Raw genomic sequence first — 17,138 nt, 5'->3', positions numbered from 1 at the left:
ACCTCGCTCTTGCTCTTGTACTGCACTTTCCACTTCAGCGTCCTGCTGTATCTTTCATTGGCCACCGTGACTCAAGGCAACAATTCCCCTTGTACTCTTCTCACTTCTAACTCTGTTGCCACCACTGAAGGCTCTGAGCTTCTGGTTGACAAGCTTTTTGATGTCCTTTGCTTGGCTAGCACACAACCTATAGAAGACAAAACTAGGAGTCTTATTTCTCAATAGGGACGCAAGTAAAACAGAGAAAATGCTGGACAAGCAGAGTTGTCTAAACAGTGAACATCAATTCCCTTGTGACCAAAGAAGCAAAACACCCATGTTTCCGCCCGGTTTCGGACCGGGGACCTTTCGCGTGTGAGGCGAATGTGATAACCACTACACTACGGAAACGGTGAGTGATGGCTTGCTTGGCTTTGGAATGTGTCTCAATCAGTAATCTGGCCAATCTGACAAATCTGATGGCAGGTTACTATCATGCCCTTGAACAGAAGGAACCATGGAGAAGAGACAGACGCTCGCTAGCAAGGAATCTGAACTATAGTCTCGATGTTAGGCTCACTTAAAAACTTTTGACATTTAGGAGTTCTCTGAAGCAAGCGCAGCTCGACATATGCTGCCCTAAGAAGCCCAGAACTGTTATCTAAAGAGGCCATGCGGTTGATCACGTTGTGCATTGGCTGAAAATAGGCCCAAGTCCTGGGCAGGCCAGCTAGAGACACTCATTTCCAAGAGCTTAGTCTGTGCCTGCATCTTCAGTAAATATGGTGACTGGAGACATGTTGGTTTGTGTGAAATTTCCTGAAATTTGGGCTATAGACAACTTTTTACAACATGAGCATCCAAAGGTTACAAGCGTCAGAGGCCTGTACAAGATTTGAGTACTTTCACTCCTCTTTGTGCCAAACAGCAGTACAACCCCATAAGATAAAGCAATGCCTGCAGGCACACACTTTTGTATGGGGAAACAAAGAAGCATGTTTCCGCCTGGTTTCGGACCAGGGACCTTTCGCGTGTTAGGCGAACGTGATAACCACTACACTACGGAAACGGAGCGTGCATGCCCTCTCGTCATTAGAGGGGCAATTCGATGCCTTCTTAAATTTGAGGACTTTTATGACAGATCATGTAGGACTAGTGAGAAGCGGGGAACTCCCATTTGTGTCATTTTTCAAGCATTCCCCCATTTATGGTTATATTGACAATCCAAATTGTGATCTCGAGATAGCATCTCTTCAAATGGGAGCTGATCTTCTTGTTGACAAGCTCTTTGATGTTCTTTGTCAGGCTAGCACACAACCTACAGAAGACAAACACACGAGACTTATTTGTTAATAGGGATGCAAGTAAAGCAGAGAAAACGCTGGACAAGCAGAGTTCTCTTGGACAAGCTTCTCTTCTCATGGGAGCTCTTGCCTAGAAGACATTTTTGACTTATGAGTGCACAGGTGGAATTGATGTTTTTTCAAACCCATTATAGGACTAGATTGTTAGATCGACTAGGATGTGGTGGAGAAATTCCACAGGGTGTTTTTGAATGATGGACTCTGTGCAAAAAAAATGCACGTAGCGTGCGATTAACGGGTGTGTGGTCATTCCAGGTAAAAGGCAGAGCAGAGAAGGAGACTGCTCACTCCCCGTCGGGGAATCGAACCCCGGTCTTCCGCGTGACAGGCGGAGATACTGTCCACTATACTAACGAGGACCTGCAAACCTCTGTCGGCGTCATGTCAAGGTGGGATTCGCAGCAGGTATGACACGCAAACTCTCGTCGGCCATGTAAAAAACCCCATCACTTTACCAGGAACTACAGTTTTATGGGTGTTTGACAGAGAACTTTTTTCTGCTTTCAGCAGGGTTCCATGGTGTAACGGTTAGCACTCTGGACTTTGAATCCAGTGATCTGAGTTCAAGTCTCAGTGGAGCCTCATTTGGCTTTCTAGCCCTTTGCTCCGCATTAGCACAAGCTAGCATGAGAGTTTAATGACTTAAAGAACAAGTTAGTGGCCCAGTCAATTCCACTCCTCTTCTGTTGGCTGATCCCATCTGCGCGTGGTCTTCATGCCGCACCAAACCTCGCTCTTGCTCTTGTACTGCACTTTCCACTTCAGCGTCCTGCTGTATCTTTCATTGGCCACCGTGACTCAAGGCAACAATTCCCCTTGTACTCTTCTCACTTCTAACTCTGTTGCCACCACTGAAGGCTCTGAGCTTCTGGTTGACAAGCTTTTTGATGTCCTTTGCTTGGCTAGCACACAACCTATAGAAGACAAAACTAGGAGTCTTATTTCTCAATAGGGACGCAAGTAAAACAGAGAAAATGCTGGACAAGCAGAGTTGTCTAAACAGTGAACATCAATTCCCTTGTGACCAAAGAAGCAAAACACCCATGTTTCCGCCCGGTTTCGGACCGGGGACCTTTCGCGTGTGAGGCGAATGTGATAACCACTACACTACGGAAACGGTGAGTGATGGCTTGCTTGGCTTTGGAATGTGTCTCAATCAGTAATCTGGCCAATCTGACAAATCTGATGGCAGGTTACTATCATGCCCTTGAACAGAAGGAACCATGGAGAAGAGACAGACGCTCGCTAGCAAGGAATCTGAACTATAGTCTCGATGTTAGGCTCACTTAAAAACTTTTGACATTTAGGAGTTCTCTGAAGCAAGCGCAGCTCGACATATGCTGCCCTAAGAAGCCCAGAACTGTTATCTAAAGAGGCCATGCGGTTGATCACGTTGTGCATTGGCTGAAAATAGGCCCAAGTCCTGGGCAGGCCAGCTAGAGACACTCATTTCCAAGAGCTTAGTCTGTGCCTGCATCTTCAGTAAATATGGTGACTGGAGACATGTTGGTTTGTGTGAAATTTCCTGAAATTTGGGCTATAGACAACTTTTTACAACATGAGCATCCAAAGGTTACAAGCGTCAGAGCCCTGTACAAGATTTGAGTACTTTCACTCCTCTTTGTGCCAAACAGCAGTACAACCCCATAAGATAAAGCAATGCCTGCAGGCACACACTTTTGTATGGGGAAACAAAGAAGCATGTTTCCGCCTGGTTTCGGACCAGGGACCTTTCGCGTGTTAGGCGAACGTGATAACCACTACACTACGGAAACGGAGCGTGCATGCCCTCTCGTCATTAGAGGGGCAATTCGATGCCTTCTTAAATTTGAGGACTTTTATGACAGATCATGTAGGACTAGTGAGAAGCGGGGAACTCCCATTTGTGTCATTTTTCAAGCATTCCCCCATTTATGGTTATATTGACAATCCAAATTGTGATCTCGAGATAGCATCTCTTCAAATGGGAGCTGATCTTCTTGTTGACAAGCTCTTTGATGTTCTTTGTCAGGCTAGCACACAACCTACAGAAGACAAACACACGAGACTTATTTGTTAATAGGGACGCAAGTAAAGCAGAGAAAACGCTGGACAAGCAGAGTTCTCTTGGACAAGCTTCTCTTCTCATGGGAGCTCTTGCCTAGAAGACATTTTTGACTTATGAGTGCACAGGTGGAATTGATGTTTTTTCAAACCCATTATAGGACTAGATTGTTAGATCGACTAGGATGTGGTGGAGAAATTCCACAGGGTGTTTTTGAATGATGGACTCTGTGCAAAAAAAATGCACGTAGCGTGCGATTAACGGGTGTGTGGTCATTCCAGGTAAAAGGCAGAGCAGAGAAGGAGACTGCTCACTCCCCGTCGGGGAATCGAACCCCGGTCTTCCGCGTGACAGGCGGAGATACTGTCCACTATACTAACGAGGACCTGCAAACCTCTGTCGGCGTCATGTCAAGGTGGGATTCGCAGCAGGTATGACACGCAAACTCTCGTCGGCCATGTAAAAAACCCCATCACTTTACCAGGAACTACAGTTTTATGGGTGTTTGACAGAGAACTTTTTTCTGCTTTCAGCAGGGTTCCATGGTGTAACGGTTAGCACTCTGGACTTTGAATCCAGTGATCTGAGTTCAAGTCTCAGTGGATCCTCATTTGGCTTTCTAGCCCTTTGCTCCGCATTAGCACAAGCTAGCATGAGAGTTTAATGACTTAAAGAACAAGTTAGTGGCCCAGTCAATTCCACTCCTCTTCTGTTGGCTGATCCCATCTGCGCGTGGTCTTCATGCCGCACCAAACCTCGCTCTTGCTCTTGTACTGCACTTTCCACTTCAGCGTCCTGCTGTATCTTTCATTGGCCACCGTGACTCAAGGCAACAATTCCCCTTGTACTCTTCTCACTTCTAACTCTGTTGCCACCACTGAAGGCTCTGAGCTTCTGGTTGACAAGCTTTTTGATGTCCTTTGCTTGGCTAGCACACAACCTATAGAAGACAAAACTAGGAGTCTTATTTCTCAATAGGGACGTAAGTAAAACAGAGAAAATGCTGGACAAGCAGAGTTGTCTAAACAGTGAACATCAATTCCCTTGTGACCAAAGAAGCAAAACACCCATGTTTCCGCCCGGTTTCGGACCGGGGACCTTTCGCGTGTGAGGCGAATGTGATAACTACTACACTACGGAAACGGTGAGTGATGGCTTGCTTGGCTTTGGAATGTGTCTCAATCAGTAATCTGGCCAATCTGACAAATCTGATGGCAGGTTACTATCATGCCCTTGAACAGAAGGAACCATGGAGAAGAGACAGACGCTCGCTAGCAAGGAATCTGAACTATAGTCTCGATGTTAGGCTCACTTAAAAACTTTTGACATTTAGGAGTTCTCTGAAGCAAGCGCAGCTCGACATATGCTGCCCTAAGAAGCCCAGAACTGTTATCTAAAGAGGCCATGCGGTTGATCACGTTGTGCATTGGCTGAAAATAGGCCCAAGTCCTGGGCAGGCCAGCTAGAGACACTCATTTCCAAGAGCTTAGTCTGTGCCTGCATCTTCAGTAAATATGGTGACTGGAGACATGTTGGTTTGTGTGAAATTTCCTGAAATTTGGGCTATAGACAACTTTTTACAACATGAGCATCCAAAGGTTACAAGCGTCAGAGCCCTGTACAAGATTTGAGTACTTTCACTCCTCTTTGTGCCAAACAGCAGTACAACCCCATAAGATAAAGCAATGCCTGCAGGCAGACACTTTTGTATGGGGAAACAAAGAAGCATGTTTCCGCCTGGTTTCGGACCAGGGACCTTTCGCGTGTTAGGCGAACGTGATAACCACTACACTACGGAAACGGAGCGTGCATGCCCTCTCGTCATTAGAGGGGCAATTCGATGCCTTCTTAAATTTGAGGACTTTTATGACAGATCATGTAGGACTAGTGAGAAGCGGGGAACTCCCATTTGTGTCATTTTTCAAGCATTCCCCCATTTATGGTTATATTGACAATCCAAATTGTGATCTCGAGATAGCATCTCTTCAAATGGGAGCTGATCTTCTTGTTGACAAGCTCTTTGATGTTCTTTGTCAGGCTAGCACACAACCTACAGAAGACAAACACACGAGACTTATTTGTTAATAGGGACGCAAGTAAAGCAGAGAAAACGCTGGACAAGCAGAGTTCTCTTGGACAAGCTTCTCTTCTCATGGGAGCTCTTGCCTAGAAGACATTTTTGACTTATGAGTGCACAGGTGGAATTGATGTTTTTTCAAACCCATTATAGGACTAGATTGTTAGATCGACTAGGATGTGGTGGAGAAATTCCACAGGGTGTTTTTGAATGATGGACTCTGTGCAAAAAAAATGCACGTAGCGTGCGATTAACGGGTGTGTGGTCATTCCAGGTAAAAGGCAGAGCAGAGAAGGAGACTGCTCACTCCCCGTCGGGGAATCGAACCCCGGTCTTCCGCGTGACAGGCGGAGATACTGTCCACTATACTAACGAGGACCTGCAAACCTCTGTCGGCGTCATGTCAAGGTGGGATTCGCAGCAGGTATGACACGCAAACTCTCGTCGGCCATGTAAAAAACCCCATCACTTTACCAGGAACTACAGTTTTATGGGTGTTTGACAGAGAACTTTTTTCTGCTTTCAGCAGGGTTCCATGGTGTAACGGTTAGCACTCTGGACTTTGAATCCAGTGATCTGAGTTCAAGTCTCAGTGGAGCCTCATTTGGCTTTCTAGCCCTTTGCTCCGCATTAGCACAAGCTAGCATGAGAGTTTAATGACTTAAAGAACAAGTTAGTGGCCCAGTCAATTCCACTCCTCTTCTGTTGGCTGATCCCATCTGCGCGTGGTCTTCATACCGCACCAAACCTCGCTCTTGCTCTTGTACTGCACTTTCCACTTCAGCGTCCTGCTGTATCTTTCATTGGCCACCGTGACTCAAGGCAACAATTCCCCTTGTACTCTTCTCACTTCTAACTCTGTTGCCACCACTGAAGGCTCTGAGCTTCTGGTTGACAAGCTTTTTGATGTCCTTTGCTTGGCTAGCACACAACCTATAGAAGACAAAACTAGGAGTCTTATTTCTCAATAGGGACGCAAGTAAAACAGAGAAAATGCTGGACAAGCAGAGTTGTCTAAACAGTGAACATCAATTCCCTTGTGACCAAAGAAGCAAAACACCCATGTTTCCGCCCGGTTTCGGACCGGGGACCTTTCGCGTGTGAGGCGAATGTGATAACCACTACACTACGGAAACGGTGAGTGATGGCTTGCTTGGCTTTGGAATGTGTCTCAATCAGTAATCTGGCCAATCTGACAAATCTGATGGCAGGTTACTATCATGCCCTTGAACAGAAGGAACCATGGAGAAGAGACAGACGCTCGCTAGCAAGGAATCTGAACTATAGTCTCGATGTTAGGCTCACTTAAAAACTTTTGACATTTAGGAGTTCTCTGAAGCAAGCGCAGCTCGACATATGCTGCCCTAAGAAGCCCAGAACTGTTATCTAAAGAGGCCATGCGGTTGATCACGTTGTGCATTGGCTGAAAATAGGCCCAAGTCCTGGGCAGGCCAGCTAGAGACACTCATTTCCAAGAGCTTAGTCTGTGCCTGCATCTTCAGTAAATATGGTGACTGGAGACATGTTGGTTTGTGTGAAATTTCCTGAAATTTGGGCTATAGACAACTTTTTACAACATGAGCATCCAAAGGTTACAAGCGTCAGAGCCCTGTACAAGATTTGAGTACTTTCACTCCTCTTTGTGCCAAACAGCAGTACAACCCCATAAGATAAAGCAATGCCTGCAGGCAGACACTTTTGTATGGGGAAACAAAGAAGCATGTTTCCGCCTGGTTTCGGACCAGGGACCTTTCGCGTGTTAGGCGAACGTGATAACCACTACACTACGGAAACGGAGCGTGCATGCCCTCTCGTCATTAGAGGGGCAATTCGATGCCTTCTTAAATTTGAGGACTTTTATGACAGATCATGTAGGACTAGTGAGAAGCGGGGAACTCCCATTTGTGTCATTTTTCAAGCATTCCCCCATTTATGGTTATATTGACAATCCAAATTGTGATCTCGAGATAGCATCTCTTCAAATGGGAGCTGATCTTCTTGTTGACAAGCTCTTTGATGTTCTTTGTCAGGCTAGCACACAACCTACAGAAGACAAACACACGAGACTTATTTGTTAATAGGGACGCAAGTAAAGCAGAGAAAACGCTGGACAAGCAGAGTTCTCTTGGACAAGCTTCTCTTCTCATGGGAGCTCTTGCCTAGAAGACATTTTTGACTTATGAGTGCACAGGTGGAATTGATGTTTTTTCAAACCCATTATAGGACTAGATTGTTAGATCGACTAGGATCTGGTGGAGAAATTCCACAGGGTCTTTTTGAATGATGGACTCTGTGCAAAAAAAATGCACGTAGCGTGCGATTAACGGGTGTGTGGTCATTCCAGGTAAAAGGCAGAGCAGAGAAGGAGACTGCTCACTCCCCGTCGGGGAATCGAACCCCGGTCTTCCGCGTGACAGGCGGAGATACTGTCCACTATACTAACGAGGACCTGCAAACCTCTGTCGGCGTCATGTCAAGGTGGGATTCGCAGCAGGTATGACACGCAAACTCTCGTCGGCCATGTAAAAAACCCCATCACTTTACCAGGAACTACAGTTTTATGGGTGTTTGACAGAGAACTTTTTTCTGCTTTCAGCAGGGTTCCATGGTGTAACGGTTAGCACTCTGGACTTTGAATCCAGTGATCTGAGTTCAAGTCTCAGTGGAGCCTCATTTGGCTTTCTAGCCCTTTGCTCCGCATTAGCACAAGCTAGCATGAGAGTTTAATGACTTAAAGAACAAGTTAGTGGCCCAGTCAATTCCACTCCTCTTCTGTTGGCTGATCCCATCTGCGCGTGGTCTTCATGCCGCACCAAACCTCGCTCTTGCTCTTGTACTGCACTTTCCACTTCAGCGTCCTGCTGTATCTTTCATTGGCCACCGTGACTCAAGGCAACAATTCCCCTTGTACTCTTCTCACTTCTAACTCTGTTGCCACCACTGAAGGCTCTGAGCTTCTGGTTGACAAGCTTTTTGATGTCCTTTGCTTGGCTAGCACACAACCTATAGAAGACAAAACTAGGAGTCTTATTTCTCAATAGGGACGCAAGTAAAACAGAGAAAATGCTGGACAAGCAGAGTTGTCTAAACAGTGAACATCAATTCCCTTGTGACCAAAGAAGCAAAACACCCATGTTTCCGCCCGGTTTCGGACCGGGGACCTTTCGCGTGTGAGGCGAATGTGATAACCACTACACTACGGAAACGGTGAGTGATGGCTTGCTTGGCTTTGGAATGTGTCTCAATCAGTAATCTGGCCAATCTGACAAATCTGATGGCAGGTTACTATCATGCCCTTGAACAGAAGGAACCATGGAGAAGAGACAGACGCTCGCTAGCAAGGAATCTGAACTATAGTCTCGATGTTAGGCTCACTTAAAAACTTTTGACATTTAGGAGTTCTCTGAAGCAAGCGCAGCTCGACATATGCTGCCCTAAGAAGCCCAGAACTGTTATCTAAAGAGGCCATGCGGTTGATCACGTTGTGCATTGGCTGAAAATAGGCCCAAGTCCTGGGCAGGCCAGCTAGAGACACTCATTTCCAAGAGCTTAGTCTGTGCCTGCATCTTCAGTAAATATGGTGACTGGAGACATGTTGGTTTGTGTGAAATTTCCTGAAATTTGGGCTATAGACAACTTTTTACAACATGAGCATCCAAAGGTTACAAGCGTCAGAGCCCTGTACAAGATTTGAGTACTTTCACTCCTCTTTGTGCCAAACAGCAGTACAACCCCATAAGATAAAGCAATGCCTGCAGGCAGACACTTTTGTATGGGGAAACAAAGAAGCATGTTTCCGCCTGGTTTCGGACCAGGGACCTTTCGCGTGTTAGGCGAACGTGATAACCACTACACTACGGAAACGGAGCGTGCATGCCCTCTCGTCATTAGAGGGGCAATTCGATGCCTTCTTAAATTTGAGGACTTTTATGACAGATCATGTAGGACTAGTGAGAAGCGGGGAACTCCCATTTGTGTCATTTTTCAAGCATTCCCCCATTTATGGTTATATTGACAATCCAAATTGTGATCTCGAGATAGCATCTCTTCAAATGGGAGCTGATCTTCTTGTTGACAAGCTCTTTGATGTTCTTTGTCAGGCTAGCACACAACCTACAGAAGACAAACACACGAGACTTATTTGTTAATAGGGACGCAAGTAAAGCAGAGAAAACGCTGGACAAGCAGAGTTCTCTTGGACAAGCTTCTCTTCTCATGGGAGCTCTTGCCTAGAAGACATTTTTGACTTATGAGTGCACAGGTGGAATTGATGTTTTTTCAAACCCATTATAGGACTAGATTGTTAGATCGACTAGGATGTGGTGGAGAAATTCCACAGGGTCTTTTTGAATGATGGACTCTGTGCAAAAAAAATGCACGTAGCGTGCGATTAACGGGTGTGTGGTCATTCCAGGTAAAAGGCAGAGCAGAGAAGGAGACTGCTCACTCCCCGTCGGGGAATCGAACCCCGGTCTTCCGCGTGACAGGCGGAGATACTGTCCACTATACTAACGAGGACCTGCAAACCTCTGTCGGCGTCATGTCAAGGTGGGATTCGCAGCAGGTATGACACGCAAACTCTCGTCGGCCATGTAAAAAACCCCATCACTTTACCAGGAACTACAGTTTTATGGGTGTTTGACAGAGAACTTTTTTCTGCTTTCAGCAGGGTTCCATGGTGTAACGGTTAGCACTCTGGACTTTGAATCCAGTGATCTGAGTTCAAGTCTCAGTGGAGCCTCATTTGGCTTTCTAGCCCTTTGCTCCGCATTAGCACAAGCTAGCATGAGAGTTTAATGACTTAAAGAACAAGTTAGTGGCCCAGTCAATTCCACTCCTCTTCTGTTGGCTGATCCCATCTGCGCGTGGTCTTCATGCCGCACCAAACCTCGCTCTTGCTCTTGTACTGCACTTTCCACTTCAGCGTCCTGCTGTATCTTTCATTGGCCACCGTGACTCAAGGCAACAATTCCCCTTGTACTCTTCTCACTTCTAACTCTGTTGCCACCACTGAAGGCTCTGAGCTTCTGGTTGACAAGCTTTTTGATGTCCTTTGCTTGGCTAGCACACAACCTATAGAAGACAAAACTAGGAGTCTTATTTCTCAATAGGGACGCAAGTAAAACAGAGAAAATGCTGGACAAGCAGAGTTGTCTAAACAGTGAACATCAATTCCCTTGTGACCAAAGAAGCAAAACACCCATGTTTCCGCCCGGTTTCGGACCGGGGACCTTTCGCGTGTGAGGCGAATGTGATAACCACTACACTACGGAAACGGTGAGTGATGGCTTGCTTGGCTTTGGAATGTGTCTCAATCAGTAATCTGGCCAATCTGACAAATCTGATGGCAGGTTACTATCATGCCCTTGAACAGAAGGAACCATGGAGAAGAGACAGACGCTCGCTAGCAAGGAATCTGAACTATAGTCTCGATGTTAGGCTCACTTAAAAACTTTTGACATTTAGGAGTTCTCTGAAGCAAGCGCAGCTCGACATATGCTGCCCTAAGAAGCCCAGAACTGTTATCTAAAGAGGCCATGCGGTTGATCACGTTGTGCATTGGCTGAAAATAGGCCCAAGTCCTGGGCAGGCCAGCTAGAGACACTCATTTCCAAGAGCTTAGTCTGTGCCTGCATCTTCAGTAAATATGGTGACTGGAGACATGTTGGTTTGTGTGAAATTTCCTGAAATTTGGGCTATAGACAACTTTTTACAACATGAGCATCCAAAGGTTACAAGCGTCAGAGCCCTGTACAAGATTTGAGTACTTTCACTCCTCTTTGTGCCAAACAGCAGTACAACCCCATAAGATAAAGCAATGCCTGCAGGCAGACACTTTTGTATGGGGAAACAAAGAAGCATGTTTCCGCCTGGTTTCGGACCAGGGACCTTTCGCGTGTTAGGCGAACGTGATAACCACTACACTACGGAAACGGAGCGTGCATGCCCTCTCGTCATTAGAGGGGCAATTCGATGCCTTCTTAAATTTGAGGACTTTTATGACAGATCATGTAGGACTAGTGAGAAGCGGGGAACTCCCATTTGTGTCATTTTTCAAGCATTCCCCCATTTATGGTTATATTGACAATCCAAATTGTGATCTCGAGATAGCATCTCTTCAAATGGGAGCTGATCTTCTTGTTGACAAGCTCTTTGATGTTCTTTGTCAGGCTAGCACACAACCTACAGAAGACAAACACACGAGACTTATTTGTTAATAGGGACGCAAGTAAAGCAGAGAAAACGCTGGACAAGCAGAGTTCTCTTGGACAAGCTTCTCTTCTCATGGGAGCTCTTGCCTAGAAGACATTTTTGACTTATGAGTGCACAGGTGGAATTGATGTTTTTTCAAACCCATTATAGGACTAGATTGTTAGATCGACTAGGATGTGGTGGAGAAATTCCACAGGGTGTTTTTGAATGATGGACTCTGTGCAAAAAAAATGCACGTAGCGTGCGATTAACGGGTGTGTGGTCATTCCAGGTAAAAGGCAGAGCAGAGAAGGAGACTGCTCACTCCCCGTCGGGGAATCGAACCCCGGTCTTCCGCGTGACAGGCGGAGATACTGTCCACTATACTAACGAGGACCTGCAAACCTCTGTCGGCGTCATGTCAAGGTGGGATTCGCAGCAGGTATGACACGCAAACTCTCGTCGGCCATGTAAAAAACCCCATCACTTTACCAGGAACTACAGTTTTATGGGTGTTTGACAGAGAACTTTTTTCTGCTTTCAGCAGGGTTCCATGGTGTAACGGTTAGCACTCTGGACTTTGAATCCAGTGATCTGAGTTCAAGTCTCAGTGGAGCCTCATTTGGCTTTCTAGCCCTTTGCTCCGCATTAGCACAAGCTAGCATGAGAGTTTAATGACTTAAAGAACAAGTTAGTGGCCCAGTCAATTCCACTCCTCTTCTGTTGGCTGATCCCATCTGCGCGTGGTCTTCATGCCGCACCAAACCTCGCTCATGCTCTTGTACTGCACTTTCCACTTCAGCGTCCTGCTGTATCTTTCATTGGCCACCGTGACTCAAGGCAACAATTCCCCTTGTACTCTTCTCACTTCTAACTCTGTTGCCACCACTGAAGGCTCTGAGCTTCTGGTTGACAAGCTTTTTGATGTCCTTTGCTTGGCTAGCACACAACCTATAGAAGACAAAACTAGGAGTCTTATTTCTCAATAGGGACGCAAGTAAAACAGAGAAAATGCTGGACAAGCAGAGTTGTCTAAACAGTGAACATCAATTCCCTTGTGACCAAAGAAGCAAAACACCCATGTTTCCGCCCGGTTTCGGACCGGGGACCTTTCGCGTGTGAGGCGAATGTGATAACTACTACACTACGGAAACGGTGAGTGATGGCTTGCTTGGCTTTGGAATGTGTCTCAATCAGTAATCTGGCCAATCTGACAAATCTGATGGCAGGTTACTATCATGCCCTTGAACAGAAGGAACCATGGAGAAGAGACAGACGCTCGCTAGCAAGGAATCTGAACTATAGTCTCGATGTTAGGCTCACTTAAAAACTTTTGACATTTAGGAGTTCTCTGAAGCAAGCGCAGCTCGACATATGCTGCCCTAAGAAGCCCAGAACTGTTATCTAAAGAGGCCATGCGGTTGATCACGTTGTGCATTGGCTGAAAATAGGCCCAAGTCCTGGGCAGGCCAGCTAGAGACACTCATTTCCAAGAGCTTAGTCTGTGCCTGCATCTTCAGTAAATATGGTGACTGCAGACATGTTGGTTTGTGTGAAATTTCCTGAAATTTGGGCTATAGACAACTTTTTACAACATGAGCATCCAAAGGTTACAAGCGTCAGAGCCCTGTACAAGATTTGAGTACTTTCACTCCTCTTTGTGCCAAACAGCAGTACAACCCCATAAGATAAAGCAATGCCTGCAGGCAGACACTTTTGTATGGGGAAACAAAGAAGCATGTTTCCGCCTGGTTTCGGACCAGGGACCTTTCGCGTGTTAGGCGAACGTGATAACCACTACACTACGGAAACGGAGCGTGCATGCCCTCTCGTCATTAGAGGGGCAATTCGATGCCTTCTTAAATTTGAGGACTTTTATGACAGATCATGTAGGACTAGTGAGAAGCGGGGAACTCCCATTTGTGTCATTTTTCAAGCATTCCCCCATTTATGGTTATATTGACAATCCAAATTGTGATCTCGAGATAGCATCTCTTCAAATGGGAGCTGATCTTCTTGTTGACAAGCTCTTTGATGTTCTTTGTCAGGCTAGCACACAACCTACAGAAGACAAACACACGAGACTTATTTGTTAATAGGGACGCAAGTAAAGCAGAGAAAACGCTGGACAAGCAGAGTTCTCTTGGACAAGCTTCTCTTCTCATGGGAGCTCTTGCCTAGAAGACATTTTTGACTTATGAGTGCACAGGTGGAATTGATGTTTTTTCAAACCCATTATAGGACTAGATTGTTAGATCGACTAGGATGTGGTGGAGAAATTCCACAGGGTGTTTTTGAATGATGGACTCTGTGCAAAAAAAATGCACGTAGCGTGCGATTAACGGGTGTGTGGTCATTCCAGGTAAAAGGCAGAGCAGAGAAGGAGACTGCTCACTCCCCGTCGGGGAATCGAACCCCGGTCTTCCGCGTGACAGGCGGAGATACTGTCCACTATACTAACGAGGACCTGCAAACCTCTGTCGGCGTCATGTCAAGGTGGGATTCGCAGCAGGTATGACACGCAAACTCTCGTCGGCCATGTAAAAAACCCCATCACTTTACCAGGAACTACAGTTTTATGGGTGTTTGACAGAGAACTTTTTTCTGCTTTCAGCAGGGTTCCATGGTGTAACGGTTAGCACTCTGGACTTTGAATCCAGTGATCTGAGTTCAAGTCTCAGTGGATCCTCATTTGGCTTTCTAGCCCTTTGCTCCGCATTAGCACAAGCTAGCATGAGAGTTTAATGACTTAAAGAACAAGTTAGTGGCCCAGTCAATTCCACTCCTCTTCTGTTGGCTGATCCCATCTGCGCGTGGTCTTCATGCCGCACCAAACCTCGCTCTTGCTCTTGTACTGCACTTTCCACTTCAGCGTCCTGCTGTATCTTTCATTGGCCACCGTGACTCAAGGCAACAATTCCCCTTGTACTCTTCTCACTTCTAACTCTGTTGCCACCACTGAAGGCTCTGAGCTTCTGGTTGACAAGCTTTTTGATGTCCTTTGCTTGGCTAGCACACAACCTATAGAAGACAAAACTAGGAGTCTTATTTCTCAATAGGGACGCAAGTAAAACAGAGAAAATGCTGGACAAGCAGAGTTGTCTAAACAGTGAACATCAATTCCCTTGTGACCAAAGAAGCAAAACACCCATGTTTCCGCCCGGTTTCGGACCGGGGACCTTTCGCGTGTGAGGCGAATGTGATAACCACTACACTACGGAAACGGTGAGTGATGGCTTGCTTGGCTTTGGAATGTGTCTCAATCAGTAATCTGGCCAATCTGACAAATCTGATGGCAGGTTACTATCATGCCCTTGAACAGAAGGAACCATGGAGAAGAGACAGACGCTCGCTAGCAAGGAATCTGAACTATAGTCTCGATGTTAGGCTCACTTAAAAACTTTTGACATTTAGGAGTTCTCTGAAGCAAGCGCAGCTCGACATATGCTGCCCTAAGAAGCCCAGAACTGTTATCTAAAGAGGCCATGCGGTTGATCACGTTGTGCATTGGCTGAAAATAGGCCCAAGTCCTGGGCAGGCCAGCTAGAGACACTCATTTCCAAGAGCTTAGTCTGTGCCTGCATCTTCAGTAAATATGGTGACTGGAGACATGTTGGTTTGTGTGAAATTTCCTGAAATTTGGGCTATAGACAACTTTTTACAACATGAGCATCCAAAGGTTACAAGCGTCAGAGCCCTGTACAAGATTTGAGTACTTTCACTCCTCTTTGTGCCAAACAGCAGTACAACCCCATAAGATAAAGCAATGCCTGCAGGCAGACACTTTTGTATGGGGAAACAAAGAAGCATGTTTCCGCCTGGTTTCGGACCAGGGACCTTTCGCGTGTTAGGCGAACGTGATAACCACTACACTACGGAAACGGAGCGTGCATGCCCTCTCGTCATTAGAGGGGCAATTCGATGCCTTCTTAAATTTGAGGACTTTTATGACAGATCATGTAGGACTAGTGAGAAGCGGGGAACTCCCATTTGTGTCATTTTTCAAGCATTCCCCCATTTATGGTTATATTGACAATCCAAATTGTGATCTCGAGATAGCATCTCTTCAAATGGGAGCTGATCTTCTTGTTGACAAGCTCTTTGATGTTCTTTGTCAGGCTAGCACACAACCTACAGAAGACAAACACACGAGACTTATTTGTTAATAGGGACGCAAGTAAAGCAGAGAAAACGCTGGACAAGCAGAGTTCTCTTGGACAAGCTTCTCTTCTCATGGGAGCTCTTGCCTAGAAGACATTTTTGACTTATGAGTGCACAGGTGGAATTGATGTTTTTTCAAACCCATTATAGGACTAGATTGTTAGATCGACTAGGATGTGGTGGAGAAATTCCACAGGGTCTTTTTGAATGATGGACTCTGTGCAAAAAAAATGCACGTAGCGTGCGATTAACGGGTGTGTGGTCATTCCAGGTAAAAGGCAGAGCAGAGAAGGAGACTGCTCACTCCCCGTCGGGGAATCGAACCCCGGTTTTCCGCGTGACAGGCGGAGATACTGTCCACTATACTAACGAGGACCTGCAAACCTCTGTCGGCGTCATGTCAAGGTGGGATTCGCAGCAGGTATGACACGCAAACTCTCGTCGGCCATGTAAAAAACCCCATCACTTTACCAGGAACTACAGTTTTATGGGTGTTTGACAGAGAACTTTTTTCTGCTTTCAGCAGGGTTCCATGGTGTAACGGTTAGCACTCTGGACTTTGAATCCAGTGATCTGAGTTCAAGTCTCAGTGGACCCTCATTTGGCTTTCTAGCCCTTTGCTCCGCATTAGCACAAGCTAGCATGAGAGTTTAATGACTTAAAGAACAAGTTAGTGGCCCAGTCAATTCCACTCCTCTTCTGTTGGCTGATCCCATCTGCGCGTGGTCTTCATGCCGCACCAAACCTCGCTCATGCTCTTGTACTGCACTTTCCACTTCAGCGTCCTGCTGTATCTTTCATTGGCCACCGTGACTCAAGGCAACAATTCCCCTTGTACTCTTCTCACTTCTAACTCTGTTGCCACCACTGAAGGCTCTGAGCTTCTGGTTGACAAGCTTTTTGATGTCCTTTGCTTGGCTAGCACACAACCTATAGAAGACAAAACTAGGAGTCTTATTTCTCAATAGGGACGCAAGTAAAACAGAGAAAATGCTGGACAAGCAGAGTTGTCTAAACAGTGAACATCAATTCCCTTGTGACCAAAGAAGCAAAACACCCATGTTTCCGCCCGGTTTCGGACCGGGGACCTTTCGCGTGTGAGGCGAATGTGATAACTACTACACTACGGAAACGGTGAGTGATGGCTTGCTTGGCTTTGGAATGTGTCTCAATCAGTAATCTGGCCAATCTGACAAATCTGATGGCAGGTTACTATCATGCCCTTGAACAGAAGGAACCATGGAGAAGAGACAGACGCTCGCTAGCAAGGAATCTGAACTATAGTCTCGATGTTAGGCTCACTTAAAAACTTTTGACATTT

The 17,138-nt window shown here is 46.1% G+C and overlaps 33 non-coding genes across 33 annotated transcripts; 8 read left to right on the top strand and 25 right to left on the bottom strand.

Annotated features, from left to right (window-relative positions):
- Positions 1-317: 317 nt before the first annotated feature.
- On the bottom strand, positions 318-390 carry trnav-cac (transfer RNA valine (anticodon CAC)). Its single transcript has one exon. It is a non-coding gene; the product is annotated as a tRNA-Val (tRNA).
- Positions 391-975: 585 nt separating this feature from the next.
- On the bottom strand, positions 976-1,048 carry trnav-aac (transfer RNA valine (anticodon AAC)). Its single transcript has one exon. It is a non-coding gene; the product is annotated as a tRNA-Val (tRNA).
- Positions 1,049-1,630: 582 nt separating this feature from the next.
- Positions 1,631-1,702, bottom strand: trnad-guc (transfer RNA aspartic acid (anticodon GUC)). Its single transcript has one exon. It is a non-coding gene; the product is annotated as a tRNA-Asp (tRNA).
- Positions 1,703-1,853: 151 nt separating this feature from the next.
- Positions 1,854-1,925, top strand: trnaq-uug (transfer RNA glutamine (anticodon UUG)). The gene has a single exon. It is a non-coding gene; the product is annotated as a tRNA-Gln (tRNA).
- A 462-nt stretch (positions 1,926-2,387) lies between these two features.
- On the bottom strand, positions 2,388-2,460 carry trnav-cac (transfer RNA valine (anticodon CAC)). The gene has a single exon. It is a non-coding gene; the product is annotated as a tRNA-Val (tRNA).
- Positions 2,461-3,045: 585 nt separating this feature from the next.
- trnav-aac (transfer RNA valine (anticodon AAC)) lies at positions 3,046-3,118 on the bottom strand. Its single transcript has one exon. It is a non-coding gene; the product is annotated as a tRNA-Val (tRNA).
- Positions 3,119-3,700: 582 nt separating this feature from the next.
- Positions 3,701-3,772, bottom strand: trnad-guc (transfer RNA aspartic acid (anticodon GUC)). Its single transcript has one exon. It is a non-coding gene; the product is annotated as a tRNA-Asp (tRNA).
- A 151-nt stretch (positions 3,773-3,923) lies between these two features.
- Positions 3,924-3,995, top strand: trnaq-uug (transfer RNA glutamine (anticodon UUG)). The gene has a single exon. It is a non-coding gene; the product is annotated as a tRNA-Gln (tRNA).
- A 462-nt stretch (positions 3,996-4,457) lies between these two features.
- Positions 4,458-4,530, bottom strand: trnav-cac (transfer RNA valine (anticodon CAC)). Its single transcript has one exon. It is a non-coding gene; the product is annotated as a tRNA-Val (tRNA).
- Positions 4,531-5,115: 585 nt separating this feature from the next.
- On the bottom strand, positions 5,116-5,188 carry trnav-aac (transfer RNA valine (anticodon AAC)). The gene has a single exon. It is a non-coding gene; the product is annotated as a tRNA-Val (tRNA).
- A 582-nt stretch (positions 5,189-5,770) lies between these two features.
- On the bottom strand, positions 5,771-5,842 carry trnad-guc (transfer RNA aspartic acid (anticodon GUC)). The gene has a single exon. It is a non-coding gene; the product is annotated as a tRNA-Asp (tRNA).
- Positions 5,843-5,993: 151 nt separating this feature from the next.
- trnaq-uug (transfer RNA glutamine (anticodon UUG)) lies at positions 5,994-6,065 on the top strand. Its single transcript has one exon. It is a non-coding gene; the product is annotated as a tRNA-Gln (tRNA).
- A 462-nt stretch (positions 6,066-6,527) lies between these two features.
- trnav-cac (transfer RNA valine (anticodon CAC)) lies at positions 6,528-6,600 on the bottom strand. The gene has a single exon. It is a non-coding gene; the product is annotated as a tRNA-Val (tRNA).
- Positions 6,601-7,185: 585 nt separating this feature from the next.
- trnav-aac (transfer RNA valine (anticodon AAC)) lies at positions 7,186-7,258 on the bottom strand. Its single transcript has one exon. It is a non-coding gene; the product is annotated as a tRNA-Val (tRNA).
- A 582-nt stretch (positions 7,259-7,840) lies between these two features.
- On the bottom strand, positions 7,841-7,912 carry trnad-guc (transfer RNA aspartic acid (anticodon GUC)). Its single transcript has one exon. It is a non-coding gene; the product is annotated as a tRNA-Asp (tRNA).
- A 151-nt stretch (positions 7,913-8,063) lies between these two features.
- On the top strand, positions 8,064-8,135 carry trnaq-uug (transfer RNA glutamine (anticodon UUG)). Its single transcript has one exon. It is a non-coding gene; the product is annotated as a tRNA-Gln (tRNA).
- Positions 8,136-8,597: 462 nt separating this feature from the next.
- On the bottom strand, positions 8,598-8,670 carry trnav-cac (transfer RNA valine (anticodon CAC)). Its single transcript has one exon. It is a non-coding gene; the product is annotated as a tRNA-Val (tRNA).
- Positions 8,671-9,255: 585 nt separating this feature from the next.
- Positions 9,256-9,328, bottom strand: trnav-aac (transfer RNA valine (anticodon AAC)). The gene has a single exon. It is a non-coding gene; the product is annotated as a tRNA-Val (tRNA).
- Positions 9,329-9,910: 582 nt separating this feature from the next.
- On the bottom strand, positions 9,911-9,982 carry trnad-guc (transfer RNA aspartic acid (anticodon GUC)). Its single transcript has one exon. It is a non-coding gene; the product is annotated as a tRNA-Asp (tRNA).
- Positions 9,983-10,133: 151 nt separating this feature from the next.
- Positions 10,134-10,205, top strand: trnaq-uug (transfer RNA glutamine (anticodon UUG)). The gene has a single exon. It is a non-coding gene; the product is annotated as a tRNA-Gln (tRNA).
- A 462-nt stretch (positions 10,206-10,667) lies between these two features.
- On the bottom strand, positions 10,668-10,740 carry trnav-cac (transfer RNA valine (anticodon CAC)). Its single transcript has one exon. It is a non-coding gene; the product is annotated as a tRNA-Val (tRNA).
- Positions 10,741-11,325: 585 nt separating this feature from the next.
- trnav-aac (transfer RNA valine (anticodon AAC)) lies at positions 11,326-11,398 on the bottom strand. The gene has a single exon. It is a non-coding gene; the product is annotated as a tRNA-Val (tRNA).
- Positions 11,399-11,980: 582 nt separating this feature from the next.
- trnad-guc (transfer RNA aspartic acid (anticodon GUC)) lies at positions 11,981-12,052 on the bottom strand. Its single transcript has one exon. It is a non-coding gene; the product is annotated as a tRNA-Asp (tRNA).
- A 151-nt stretch (positions 12,053-12,203) lies between these two features.
- On the top strand, positions 12,204-12,275 carry trnaq-uug (transfer RNA glutamine (anticodon UUG)). Its single transcript has one exon. It is a non-coding gene; the product is annotated as a tRNA-Gln (tRNA).
- A 462-nt stretch (positions 12,276-12,737) lies between these two features.
- On the bottom strand, positions 12,738-12,810 carry trnav-cac (transfer RNA valine (anticodon CAC)). The gene has a single exon. It is a non-coding gene; the product is annotated as a tRNA-Val (tRNA).
- A 585-nt stretch (positions 12,811-13,395) lies between these two features.
- On the bottom strand, positions 13,396-13,468 carry trnav-aac (transfer RNA valine (anticodon AAC)). The gene has a single exon. It is a non-coding gene; the product is annotated as a tRNA-Val (tRNA).
- Positions 13,469-14,050: 582 nt separating this feature from the next.
- Positions 14,051-14,122, bottom strand: trnad-guc (transfer RNA aspartic acid (anticodon GUC)). Its single transcript has one exon. It is a non-coding gene; the product is annotated as a tRNA-Asp (tRNA).
- Positions 14,123-14,273: 151 nt separating this feature from the next.
- trnaq-uug (transfer RNA glutamine (anticodon UUG)) lies at positions 14,274-14,345 on the top strand. The gene has a single exon. It is a non-coding gene; the product is annotated as a tRNA-Gln (tRNA).
- Positions 14,346-14,807: 462 nt separating this feature from the next.
- trnav-cac (transfer RNA valine (anticodon CAC)) lies at positions 14,808-14,880 on the bottom strand. The gene has a single exon. It is a non-coding gene; the product is annotated as a tRNA-Val (tRNA).
- A 585-nt stretch (positions 14,881-15,465) lies between these two features.
- On the bottom strand, positions 15,466-15,538 carry trnav-aac (transfer RNA valine (anticodon AAC)). Its single transcript has one exon. It is a non-coding gene; the product is annotated as a tRNA-Val (tRNA).
- Positions 15,539-16,120: 582 nt separating this feature from the next.
- Positions 16,121-16,192, bottom strand: trnad-guc (transfer RNA aspartic acid (anticodon GUC)). Its single transcript has one exon. It is a non-coding gene; the product is annotated as a tRNA-Asp (tRNA).
- Positions 16,193-16,342: 150 nt separating this feature from the next.
- Positions 16,343-16,415, top strand: trnaq-uug (transfer RNA glutamine (anticodon UUG)). The gene has a single exon. It is a non-coding gene; the product is annotated as a tRNA-Gln (tRNA).
- A 462-nt stretch (positions 16,416-16,877) lies between these two features.
- On the bottom strand, positions 16,878-16,950 carry trnav-cac (transfer RNA valine (anticodon CAC)). The gene has a single exon. It is a non-coding gene; the product is annotated as a tRNA-Val (tRNA).
- Between the last annotated feature and the right edge of the window lie 188 nt (positions 16,951-17,138).

Source organism: Rhamphochromis longiceps, linkage group LG11 (assembly GCF_057381845.1).
Source record: "Rhamphochromis longiceps isolate RC_006_pf linkage group LG11, R_longiceps_female_GT1.1, whole genome shotgun sequence".
In the NCBI taxonomy this organism is placed as follows: Eukaryota; Metazoa; Chordata; class Actinopteri; order Cichliformes; family Cichlidae; genus Rhamphochromis; species Rhamphochromis longiceps.
This window is presented reverse-complemented; position numbering and strand designations above follow the sequence as displayed.